The 13,523-nt window shown below is 37.3% G+C and overlaps 1 protein-coding gene across 2 annotated transcripts in view; it reads left to right on the plus strand.

Annotated features, from left to right (window-relative positions):
* The window catches only part of RNGTT (RNA guanylyltransferase and 5'-phosphatase), a 235,576-nt gene that overhangs the window by 159,517 nt on the left and 62,536 nt on the right, over positions 1-13,523 (plus strand). The gene's annotated exons all lie outside the window — the stretch shown is intronic.

Here is a 13,523-nt window from a genome sequence, read left to right on the forward strand (position 1 = left end):
ATTTAAAGGAAAACTGAAAAATGTGATATGTATAACAAACAAATATAGTGCATATACTTGCCATTAAATATATTACATATCTACACTTTATATATTGCACAAATGCAATTGAAAATTTATGGTAGGTTTACAAACTGTCAGTGCTTATCATGTTAAAGACTACTAACTGTGTAAAATAAGTTGGAACTTGGAAACTGGTTTATTAAAATTAAATTTCATTCCATATTAGTCTTCTGTTAGTTTGAAATATTTATGTAGAATATTTTAGTTTGTTATAATATGTTAGGAAGAATTTATTACTAAAAATTAAGAGTCTGGGTTCTAGATTTAGCTCTTATTCTGCTAAATATATTGATCATGGAAGCATATTTGCAGATTTGTCTTTGGGAATTAGAATCTTCATATAGCAGTTCATTATTGATAATGTAGCACCATGGAGATTTCTTCTCTGCTAATTTTTTTCTTTTCACCTTTTCTTCTTTTGTATTCTATTGTTAAAATTCTAATCAATGCCAGGTAAAATTGGGTAATAATGTATTGCTTTCCAATTCAGTGCTTCTATTTTTCACAGTAGTTTTTGTTTAAAATGACTCCGTTTGAGGTGATACTAAACAAGTTAAAAATTAAAGTCTGTATCTCAGTTGTCCAAGATTAGGAATACCTATAACAAAACCAAGTTATTATGAACTTTATTCCTCACTCCAAACTAATTCTCCTCTACCTTGGAAGTCCCATAATGTTTTGTTATTGAAATTTGCTGTATTTTGCCTTCCATTATTGTGAGCTGTTAACTTTACCCCCAGAGTACCTCATAAATTGTTTTACACTGCTTGTTCTCAGGTAGATGTTTTGAATTGAATTCAGGTCCCTGAAGACAAGACAAACACGTGACCCCTTTCTGATATCTGGTTTTTAATATGGATATGTTGATTTTGTTTCTGTTTAGCTTGTTTCTCATTAGGCTGTCAAATTACGTATTTATTTTTAGTATTGTCTATTCATAGTCAGTTTTCTTCACCTGGTTAGAATTATTAAGATTTTTCTTTCCCCAGTAATCTTCTGATTTGCATGGTGAAAAATCAGATGATCACTGATCAATTATTTTAAAATATAAATTGCATTGTAATACATGCCATCTAGATGACCAGTCTAACCAGAACAGTGCCTACCACATAGTAGGTGCTCAAAAAATAAATAAATGGATGAATGAGAGAACTAATGAATGATTCTTATAACCTTTCTGTTTAATAGTTTATCCACTTAGATATTTATACGTAAGATCACTGTGTTCAAGGATTTGTTTAAAATCCTTAATTTTAATTTAAACTCCTTAGTGCCAAAAACTGCATCTCTGCATGAACATGCCACATGAAGCCTGTTAACTTTATTAAGATGTACCAAATTAATAGTTATCCAAAGTGAGTGGATAGGTTAGGGCCCATTGAACAGAACTGCGTAGAATTGTTAATGAGATATAATGTGTGTGAAGGCGTCTATAGACTGAACTACTACACAAAGATTAGTTCATTTATTAGGCAGCTTTTATTATTAAAATGCAACCAGTAATACATGCTAAATAATACCACTGTACTGTAACTACCCTTATCAGAATATGTAATATATAGTTGAGCATATATACTGGATTGTATAGATTGTCAAGATATAGACTAAGCTGTATCTTATTCTTGGCAAAGTGTCTTTGGGTGTTCCTAAATAATAAAATACAATTATATAGAAAAATTACAAAGAAATAACTAAGTAGATAGTATGTAATCTTGATAGATGATTATTAGAAAGCAAATTTCTAAATGCCAAAGCTGTAATAAAATCTTTTTTTGTAATTGAAGCTTTGGGGAAAATCATTTTGGATAACATATTAGTAGTTTGGGTTTATTTGTACAAAATATTGAAAGGCTGAACATTGAAAGATTAAAACTTGTCTCAAGATTATTCAAAAACAAGGCTAGATTTCTGCTTTTTTTTCAGTTAGAAATGATGAAGGAAACAAGTAAAATGGTTTATTTCTAGATGAAAATGTATTGTGTCATCTCCACCCAAGAAAACGTTTAAGTGCATTAGTAATATCTGGTTTTTTTATCTTAAGCCAAAAGAATTCACTAAGAATAATCTGACTTAAAAAAATCACTATGAAGTATGTTCCTTAGGTTATAATTTTGAGTCTTTGGAAACCTATAATTTTTTTCCTAACTTGTGCAAGGAGAGAGTGTGTAACTTTTTCTTTAAAATTTTCCTTTCACTCGTGTTATTTTGTTGTCCTTCTTACATTTGTATATAATAGGATAGTACAAAGTGCCTTGGATTTATTATTCAATGGAAATACGTCCTTTCAGAGATCATTTGCTGTCTAGACCTCTATTTACCAGCAGTCATGAACAGATTGTACTTTTCTATTCAGATTGATATGGTTGCAAGGCAGCATTTAAAAAAGAGAAGAGTTTGAAATATTATGCTTGGAAAATATGAAGGACAATTAAAATCCGGTGTCTAACACATAAAAGAGCCATTTTATGCAAATACCATTTTTATTTATATTTTGTTCCATTTATGATAGTAAATCTATTGGTCATTTTTTAAAATAGTTTAAAACCTTTATTGTGTAGCTAGGGAAATAGAAATGGTCCATAGAAAAGGGCTTTTCTTGACACATTGAAGTGCCTCAACTTTGGTCCCCCAAACCTAGAATAGTGCTTATGTTCTATGACACCCTCCTTTCTATAGGGTTTTCTATACTCTGTGTGAATCCTAGATTCTCTATAATTTCTATTGGTCATTTTTTTTTTTAACAGAAAAGGATAAAGGCAGTAGTCTTAACCTTTAGACCACATATAGTGCATTTAAATACACACATGTAATAAAACCTTGTTACTTTAGATTTGACTCTTTTGGAATTCTGGATACAGTTTGTACACAGGTTGAGTAGAAGTTCACTTTTACTGCTTAATAAATGCATATTATAAATACATTTTAGAAAGTATATTTAATCTTAGGGTGTCTTAGTTAAGGCTACTATAACATACCACAGACTCGGTGGCTTAAACAACATTTATTTCTTAACAGTTCTGGAGGCTGGAAGTCTGAGATCAGGGGGCCAGCGTGGTTGGGTTCTTGGTGAGGGCCCTCTTCTGGCTGTGTCCTCACATGGCCTTCCTTGGTTTGTGCCCTAGAAAACAGGGCTGTTACCCCTGGGACAGTGGTCACTGAGGTAACCAGGCAACTAGGGTAAACTGTGCTGGCTGCAGAAGCCCTCCTGTACTCAGTGATGCAAAAAATGGATTTGAAAGAAATAGTTTGTCACTGTGGCATGGAAGAGAGAGCTCTTGGACTGCACAGTCTGAAAGGCTACCTCCTTCTCCCAACCCTGCCTTCACTGGAACCTCCTGCCTGGTCCAGGAAAATCTTAAGCTCTTCAACCTAAATTACAATATGTATTGATATGGTGTCAACTCCAACGTACTATTGGAAAAAAAAAAAGAAGAAAGAAAAAAGAAAAAAAAAAAAAACATGAGAAAGAGAAGCAGATTTTCCTGGGAAATGAAGTCTTACCTGGTGGACCCGTGGAGCCTGAGTCCTGTGGTCCTTCTGTGTGTTCAGCGTATTGTATTGAATTACAGAGCTTGATGTTTTTGGTGTCTTTCACTAAAAATTAATATTCTTGAGGGTAGAGTCTATTGTTCCAACGTAAACATAGTACCTATGGCTTTGAAGGCCTTTTGTACATTGGAGAGGGTGTGAATGCTTTAGATAATAGCATTTGTCATGATTTGGAAAATGACTGCCTTCAAAGTATCTCTAAATTAAGGTAAAGTGATATCAGCTAGGATTTCACCTAGTTTGTAGCTCCATATTTCAGAGAACTGTTTAACTCTCTTCTGAGAACAGTTCTTACCCATTTCCTTGCCTGAAGGAATGAAAACCCTCAGACTTCTTCACTTGTCCTCTCCCTCACCCTTTCCACCCTCTTTTCTCTTCCCCTAAGAAGTCATAAAGAGCTCACTATAATAATTTTCTTAATCCTTTGATGAGATCACTCTGTTGTAGATCTAGCTCTGCTTAAACCAAGTGATGCTTGTTCCCTGAAACGCGGTTTATTTGTTTTTAGCACAGCCAGTCAGCACCTTCATGAAGTACAAAGATAGTAGATATAAGATAGATCTTTTGCATCTTATATGTCCTCTATGTCAGGTGTAATTCCTAATTTTTTTCATAGCTGTGACTAACTTAGTGCTTTGAAAATATTTTTCATTGGTCGTAACATTTGACAGAATGAGAAAATATATAATTCAAACTTTTAACATAGAAGAACCTAGAGGATATGACCACTGGGTTTGCTTTTTCCTAAACGGATTTCTACCTAGCAAATTTTGTGAGGGAGGAGGAGTAGCAAGAGTTAATACCTGTATTGTTTATAGAGAGCAGTCTTTTTCCTTCTCTTACTGATAATTATATCCATTATGAGATCAAACATAGGAAAGGAAGATGCTTGATATTGTCTACTTTGGCTGGGGTATTGGTAGCAAGGTTTGGAAACACTTGTTACCTGGTTCTATACACACAGCATGTATATCTTTTAAAGTTAGAAATTAAGAAGACTTTAAGGATTACATTCTTATCTTGGCATCTTTTATCCTTGGCAAAGGCCTACTGTGCTACTAGACATTTTACATTTTAACTTTTCACACATTATAATAGAGTATCATTGATTTCCTACATGTATTTAAAAAACTTGACTGTGACAAGTTTATTTCCATAGAATAATAGTCACTCAAAACTAAACCCCATTCTTAATTCTTTAAAATAAGTTGTAACTGGAGGAAAAAAATGGAGTCTTAGAGGGTAGGAGTTTTGTCTCTTGGGTCTAACAGTTTGCAAATGCAAAATAGCAAACTTTTATGAAGAAAAAATCTTTAATGTAAAATGTGTTTCTTGATCCCATGGGATTCTGGTAAATCAGCCATACTTCTAGGCCCTCTGTTATCTTCCCTATTCTTAGAACAACCGTTGTGAACTGATTGATGGAAATAGAATCTGGATGTATGGGATTAATCACAGTCTTTCTGTCTTGTTTAAGGCTCTTTAGATAGCGTTTCTGTGGTCATTACTTTTGAGCTAGATGTTTTTAATTTGTTTACTCATTATTCATAATTGTTTTCTGTGTAGCATCCTGTCTTTTGATATAGCAGATATTTTATTGTAGGATTAGTCATCCACAGATTAGCCTAAATCTACTGTTAGTTAAAGAGGATTCAGGGAGAGAAAAGGTAAATTTGGAATCGTATTTGCTTCAACAGTGATCTTTTATATATCTGATTTGGTAAACATGGTTTATTACTTTGTATTATAGATGTATTATGTATATGTATAATTTATATTTGTTATATGTCACATATATATTACACATTTATTTATTGAAGTATCATCTCCTCAGAGGACTCTTTTTTTAATTTATTATTTTTATTTATTTTTGGCTGCGTTGGGTCTTTGTTGCTGCGCGCAGGCTTTCTCTAGTTGCAGCTAGTGGGGGCTACTCTTCATTGCGGTGCGCGGGCTTCTCACTGTGGTGGCTTCTCTTGTTGCGGAGCATGGGCTCTTGGCGCGCGGGCTTCAGTAGTTGTGGCATGCGGGCTCAGCAGTTGTGGCTCGCAGGCTCTAGAGCACAGGCTCAGCATTTGTGGCACATGGGCTCAGTGGCTTTGCGGCATGTGGGATCTTCCTGGACTGACCAGGGCTTGAACTCGTGTCCTCTGCATTGGCAGGCGGATTCTCAACCACTGCGCCACCAGGGAAGCCCTCAGAGGACTCTTGAAATTATCACACTTGACCCTTTATCTTCCTAAATGAACGAGGGACTGTTCTATCTAATTAAAACTTAATGTTTTAATCTGGGGATCTTTTTTTTTGATAATATTAAGACCAGGTTCTGAATTCTGCTGGGGGGCAGTGAGCTTAACGGAGAGGGACAGTTAGTATTTTTTATTTTTTTTTAATTTATTTTTCAAAAAAATTTATTTATTTATTTATTTATTTTCGGCTGCGTCAGGTCCTTGTTGCGGCAGTGGGATCTTTCGTTGCGGTATGCAGGCTTCTCTCTAGTTATAGCATGCGGGCTCGATAGCGCTGTGGGCTCAGTAGTTGAGGTGTGCGGCCTTAGTTGCCCGTGGCATGTGAGATCTTAGTTCCCCCCAACCAGAGATCAAACCCGCATTCCCTGTATTGGAAGGCGGATTCTTAACCACTGGACCACCAGGGAAGTCCTAGGATCTTTTAAGTAAGACCACTGTCATTTCCTTCTTCAATAATGACTATTTTATTCTAATAAAATTAGGAAGAGAATGGTGGATTCCATACAGTTTACTTATTTATTTTTTTAATGTAAGAGAGGCTATGAAGTGTATTTTTTGTTTGTTTGTTTTTGTTTTTGTTTTTTGGGTTTTTTTTTTTTTTTTTTTTTTTGCGGTACGCGGGCCTCTCACCGCTGCGGCCTCTCCCGTTGCGGAGCACAGGCTCTGGACTCACAGGCCCAGCGGCCACGGCTCACGGGCCCAGCCGCTCCACGGCACGTGGGATCCTCCTGGACCAGGGAACAAACCCGCGTCCCCTGCATCGGCAGGCGGACCCCCAACCACTGCGCCACCAGGGAAGCCCTGAAGTGTATTTTTTATAACAGGAAGTTCACCTGTTCAAGGTTACTGTGTGGCACTTGCCTGTGAGTTCCAGGTGGGGATAGAGGTATTGACTTTGAGGACCCCTAACAGTTTAGAGAATTTGAAGCATTAACTGGGTAGTTAGCCTTTCTATTTTCCCTACTCTTTTACTTAGGACACTTTTCATAGATTGTATTAGTTTTCATATCTTTTCTGGATAGCATATTTCTTTGAGATGCATGCTCACTACCATGATCCTGTTTGTTACTAAACTAAACTTTAACTTTTCTCATAAATAAAATGGGGTTAATATTAATATCATTAATATGAATTATAACACACCTCGTAGAGTTACTGTGAAGATTAAATTAATTGAAGTCCAGTGTCTGGTACACATAACTTAATAAATATTAGCTGTTAGTATGATCATTATTATAATTTATTTTACAAATGCTTATGGAATATCTTACTAATTACCTGGAACAATGATAAGCAATGTGAGGGATATAGAAGAAATACTAAATGTTGTTTTACCACAAGAAGTTATAATATAATATAGATGTGATAAAACAAACACATGAAACAGCAGTGAACTATGTATGACAATATATAAGTAAGGACCAAACTGTGTGGCACAGCTTGTTGATGCTGCAGAAGAATTTGGAGCAATGATAAATCAGTGAGGGTGGGGCAATCAAGGTAAGCTTCATGCAGGAGATGGCACTGAAGCTGTGTCTGGAAAACTGGGTAGTACTGGAAAAAGATAGAAGGGTATTTCAGGTGGAGATGACTGGCACATTCACGAGACAGTAAAGAGGCAGAATTGGTGAAAGCAGAGGCCTCCAATTGCTGAGTGATAAGGCAATCAGAGAATAAGATCTAAGTCCTTGTCTTAGATTTTAAGCACCTTAATAGCAAAGTTTTATATTGAAGCTTTTTCAGCTCTTCCCTTTTATACATCTAACTATATAAACTTGTTGCCACCATGTTCCCATATGAATGATGACATGTCACTCTGAGGAAAGACAATGTATGCATCAAGTCTTCCTGCACTTTTATTTCTGCATGAGAACTTCTTGTCAGTTTAATTCATTGCATTTGTTTGTTATTGCAATCAGCATCAATTTCTTTTCTTTATTCCTGCCTTCTTTTTTTGTTAGAGCACGATGGCTGTTTCCTCATTTATTTCTGCAAAACACCCTTTTGGGGAAGAGCAGTGAGAAGGAAGAGTTATGAAATATTAATTAAAAGAGAAGAGGGCTTCCCTGGTGGTGCAGTGGTTGAGAGTCCGCCTGCCGATGCAGGGGACGCGGTTTCGTGCCCCTGTCTGGGAGGATCCCACATGCCGCGGAGCGGCTGGGCCCGTGAGCCATGGCCGCTGAGCCTGCGCGTCCGGAGACTGTGCTCCGCAACGGGAGAGGCCACAACAGAGAGAGGCCCACGTACCGCAAAACAACAACAACAACAACAAAAAAAAAACAGTAGTAGTTGAAAGTGTTCTTTTAGCTTTCAGTTTGCTGCTTGGAACCATTTAAATTACAGAGTCATATTAATATGCCCTTCTTACATGCCATCTAACAGGAAGTGTATCAGTGCTGCTGCACATATATAGTAACATTTCTTTGTAGCCATCTCTAGATTTCTTACATAAATAGATAAACCCACAGTGTCTTTTCCTTTTCATTAGCTGTGCATGTTTTTCTGATGGTAAAGATTGTTATTCTTATAAACACTGTACCTTGTAAAATAAAATGTAAAGACATCTCCACTTTCTTGTAAAGTTAATCTGATCTCAGAGGCAACACATTGCTTTACCTTATAGAACCACCAAAAGCAGACTTACTATTCCTCTCCCTCCCCCCAAAAAGGGCATCTCAGTGCATTCATGACATACTTGATGTTCACATCGATTCGAAGACTTGCCTCATGCTGCTTGCCTGGTGCCACCGCCTTGCTCTTCTTAATTAAGGAAAAAAGTCATGAGAACAACTTTTATGTTTTTGGAGACAAGGAGTATTCGTGGATTAACTCTCTCTTGGCCAGTTAACTGAAGTCCTCTTCTTGGCATCTCTTATGTTGTTCTCCTGACTTCTCCTTCCTCCTCTGCTCGCCCATTTTTCCCATTCTAATTGCAGTAATTCACATATCAAAGCACACTCCTGATGCAGAAATTCTAGTCTTAGAAAGAGGCTATTTTAAAATTAAAATTGTTTGGAGTATCACTTGCTAGAAAGTGAAAGGAGGCTCTGAACTTGTGACTTCTATAATAATAACCAAACACCAGGAGATGAAGTGGAACATTGGTTTGATCTTAGAAATAAATTAGCTTGGGCCCTACTAGTCATAATCAGAACATTTACAAGACAATATTTGTTGACAATTATGCGACAAGTGCTTTCAGATGTATGAGTCCTAGCTAAGGATATAATACAGCAACATTTAAAAATTTTGCATGAATACCTCAAGTTTATTTTTCTAAAACTAGACAGAAGAAGAATTTTTGGAAGCTGTTAAGCTCTTCCTTCTTTCTTTTTTTTTTTACATCTTTATTGGAGTATAAGTGCTTTACGATGGTGTGTTAGTTTCTGCTTTACAACAAAGTGAATCAGTTATACATATACATATGTTCCCATATCTCTTCCCTCTTGCGTCTCCCTGCCTCCTACCCTCCCTATCCCACCCCTCTAGGTGGTCACAAAGCACCGAGCTGATCTCCATGTACTATGCGGCTGCTTCCCACTAGCTATCTATTTTACGTTTGGTAGTGTGTATATGTCCGTGCCACTCTCGCTTTGTCACAGCTTACCCTTCCCCCTCCCCATATCCTCAAGTCCGTTCTCTACGTCTGCATCTTTATTCCCGTCTTGCCCCTAGGTTCTTCATGACATTTTTTTTCTTAAATTCCATATATATGTGTTAGCATACAGTATTTGTCTTTCTCTTTCTGACTTACTTCACTCTGCATGACAGACTCTAGATCCATCCACCTCATTACAAATAGCTCAATTTCGTTTCTTTTTATGACTGAGCAATATTCCATTGTATATATGTGCCACATCTTCTTTATCCATTCACCCGATAAGCTCGTCCTTATTTCTGTTATGCCTCATCTGTCATCTCATTTATAGAAATCCTATTTTAAATTTCCCAAGACCAGGTAATCTTTATCTTGTTTGGATCATGCTAGAACTTCAGCTGTCAGTTTGGTTGTGCGTATCAAAACATTTTATGGCAAACTCACCTACATCTAAATTTACTTAATATCCATTTATTTAAAAATCTGCCTTATATTTCTCAGTGTTTTTTTGGTTTTTTTTTTTTTTTTTTTTTGCGGTACGCGGGCCTCTCACTGCTGTGGCCCCTCCCGTTGCGGAGCACAGGCTCTGGACGCGCAGGCTCAGCAGCCATGGCTCACGGGCCCAGCCGCTCCGCGGAATGTGGGATCTTCCTGGACTGGGGAACGAACCCGTGTCCCCTGCATCGGCAGGCAGACTCTCAACCACTGCGCCACCAGGGAAGCCCTCTCAGTGTTTTTTTAAGCTAATTTAATATCAGTGGTTAGTTTTTCCTTAGGGAGGTATGTGTTATTTTTTGTTTGTTTTGTTCTTTTTCTTCTGTGTGTTTTTTTTTCCTGTATTTTTTTACTTGCCAAGCAACCATTGATCACTCACCTTGTGTCAGGCACTGTACTAGAGGCTTGGGATTATAATATAAAATGTTATAAGATTATACTTCATGGCATTTGATAAGAGAGTCTTGAAAACTTTTATCAGTGGTTCCAGTGTTGGGTCATATTTTGAGGGCATGTGCCTAAAGGAAGTCCCTGAAGACCAGTGTGTGGGTTTTCCCTTAATGTGCAAGCCTCTACTTTCAGAGTTTAAAAGTCTTTAGTAGTCAGAAGATTACTACAGTACATAATTCCCATGGGTCTGTTATAAAATTTGCCAATTTGTCTCTGTTTCTTGTAGTTTAACTACTTCAAACCTGCTGCTTCTTTAAGACTATGAGTTCCCAAGGCAGGGATCATCTTTATGTCTCTGATACCTGGCCTAGAGTCTGGCATATACTCTAAATAATTGATGTATAATAAATGATTCAATTTCATAAAGAGAAAGAAGATGAGGAAGAGCCAAGATTGAATAGAGGATTGAGCTAATTTTCCTCCCTTGTTGACTTTCTTTTTTCCCCCCTGTTGCTCCTTTTAAAGAAGTAGGCCATGTTGACTGAAGGTACTCCGCACACCTGAAGAGGTTGGCCAGAGCTTTGCAAGCCCCACACTGATTTTATCACTCAGCATTGATCATGTTGTGGGGAATTAATTATCCTTAACCAAACGTCTTAATTATTAAGAAGTGAGATTTAAGAACAAAGAGCCAGAGGAAGAGAAGTTTGATTCCCAATTCAACCTCTTACAAGCTGTGTGCCCTCAGGCAAATTAGTAATTTCTGTTAGCCTCCAAATCTATTAAATGGGAATAATAATGGTACCTAACTCATGGGATTCTTTGACAAGATTAAATGACAATCCTAAATTCCTAACACTAAAGGAGTATTCAAATTAAAATTAATACCAGAGAGAAGGCCGATATAATGTAGAATTAAGCTTAGCACAGGGCCTTGCACACTGAAGGTCTCAGTAAGTAACAGCTGTAATTATTATGGTTTTTGTGGCTTTGTAACCATCAGCACTAATTTATAGTAATACAGTCGACCCTTGAACAGCAACAGGTTTGAACTGCTCAGATCCACTTATATGTGGCTTTTTGACTTCGCTGAGGGTCAGTGCCCCTAATCTCCATATTGTTCAAGGGTCAACTGTATATCATTACATATACATGTGTATGTACACACACATGCATTAAATATACACATATATGTACATACTCAGGTCTCTATTTACAGCAACTCATTTCTAACTACTCAGAAAGTTATTTAGCCCTCAGAAGATTGTTTTGTGACTGTGTGATCAAAGGAAAAGGGTTAGGTTATCTTGAGGGATATTTCATCCGGAGCTTGGAAAATTAGGTCTTCCACAGTAGTAGATGCTTTTCTAGCATCCAGATAACTCCTCTCTGCTAATTGTGTCAGTCAGTCTCTATCCTCTCCTCTGACTATCTGCCTCTCTTTCTCCCTCTTTTCTTATATGTAGACTTGCATTGACTATATACATTCTGACAGATATATATTTTTTAACTCTCTTATCTGTCATTAACTATAAATTTCAATATTTCATACAAGGCAATTCATTTTTTCTTCTTTTTAAGACACCCTGTATTTTGGAAATATGCTTTGGTCATTCAGTGTATTCAACTGATTTAGACTGAACAAATGTTAGTTAAGTACATACATTATTTTATTTAATCCTCAAAACATTTCTGTGGAGTTAAGTCATAACCATTTGCCCAACAAAATAATGAGGCTACAGAGGAATTAAATGAGTTGCCTGAAGTTACACAGGAAATAAGCACCACAGTTGGGAATCAGACATACAGTGTGATTTCCAGCCACCCTTTCCACAGCATCGTAACAGCCTGAACAAAAAGGACCTAGAAATCTTCATCTATGAGTCAGCTCTCTCAGGGTAGATTACTTCCACAAATCGTATCCATTCTGTAGTGATTTTTAGTTGACTCAACTTCAGAATGACCATTCCTGCCCCTGTAACCCTCCTTGTTAACTGGCAGAGTGGGAGAAAATAAAAGATTACAGGTCTTTGAGAAGAGAAAGAATAAGTGTTGAAGTTGGGAAGGTATCAAGTAAATGGAGGGCTGGATAGTTTTAGCAAGGGAATGAGAAGGAAAGCTAAGGATGTATGTATAGAAATACAGATGAATTGAAAGATGGAGAAACTTGTACCTCAGGACTGGATCTTCTCCACTCAATGAGAAATAAAAGTGGTTTTTGGAGTGAGAAGAGAAAGGGATGGTCTGGGGAGATTTAGAGAAAGGAGAAGGTCTGGAACAGTCTGTGGGATTCAAGAAGAGAAAAATGTTTGAAATTGTTGAGAGACTTGTATCTTAGGAATGGATATTTTGGGGGCTTTCTAAAACATAGAACGTACCTTTTAGACCTTTTAAAAAAATTTTATTTTATTTATTTATTTTTGGCTGTGTTGGGTCTTCGTCGTTGCACGTGGGCCCTCTCTAGCTGCGGCGAGCGGGGGCCACTCTTAATTGCGGTGCGCGGGCTTCTCATTGTGGTGGCTTCTCTTGTTGCGGAACATGGGCTTTAGGTGCACGGGCTTCAGTAGCTGCGGCAGGCAGGCTCAGTAGTTGTGGTTTGCAGTCTCTAGAGCACAGGCTCAGTAGTTGTGGTGCATGGGCTTAGTTGCTTTGTGGCATGTGGGATCTTCCCAGACCAGGGATCAAACCTGTGTTCCCTGCACTGGCAGGCAGATTCTTATCCACTGCACCACCAGGGAAGCCCTAAACCATTTTTAAGTGTACAAATCCGTGACCTTAAGTACGTTCCCAGTGTTGTGCAACCATCACCACTGTCAATTTCCAGAATTTTTTCATCCTTTCAAACAGAAACTTTGTACCCATTAAACAATAACTCCCTGTTCCTGTCTCACCTTGGTCTCTGGTAACCACTATTCTACTTTCTGTCTTTATGAATTTGACTTTGCTACATACCTCATATAAGTGGAATATATAATAACTGTGCTTTTGTGACTGGCTTATTTCACTTAGCGTAATGTTTTCAGAGTTCATCCATGTTGCAGCATGTCAGCATTCCATTCCTTTTTAAGACTGAATAATATTCCATAAACAAGATATATACCACATTATGTTTTTCAATTGTTGATGGGCATATGGATTGTTTCTACCTTTTGGCTATTGTGAATAATGCTGCTATGACA

The sequence above is a fragment of the Mesoplodon densirostris genome, chromosome 12 (genome assembly GCF_025265405.1).
Source record: "Mesoplodon densirostris isolate mMesDen1 chromosome 12, mMesDen1 primary haplotype, whole genome shotgun sequence".
NCBI lineage: Eukaryota > Metazoa > Chordata > Mammalia > Artiodactyla > Ziphiidae > Mesoplodon > Mesoplodon densirostris.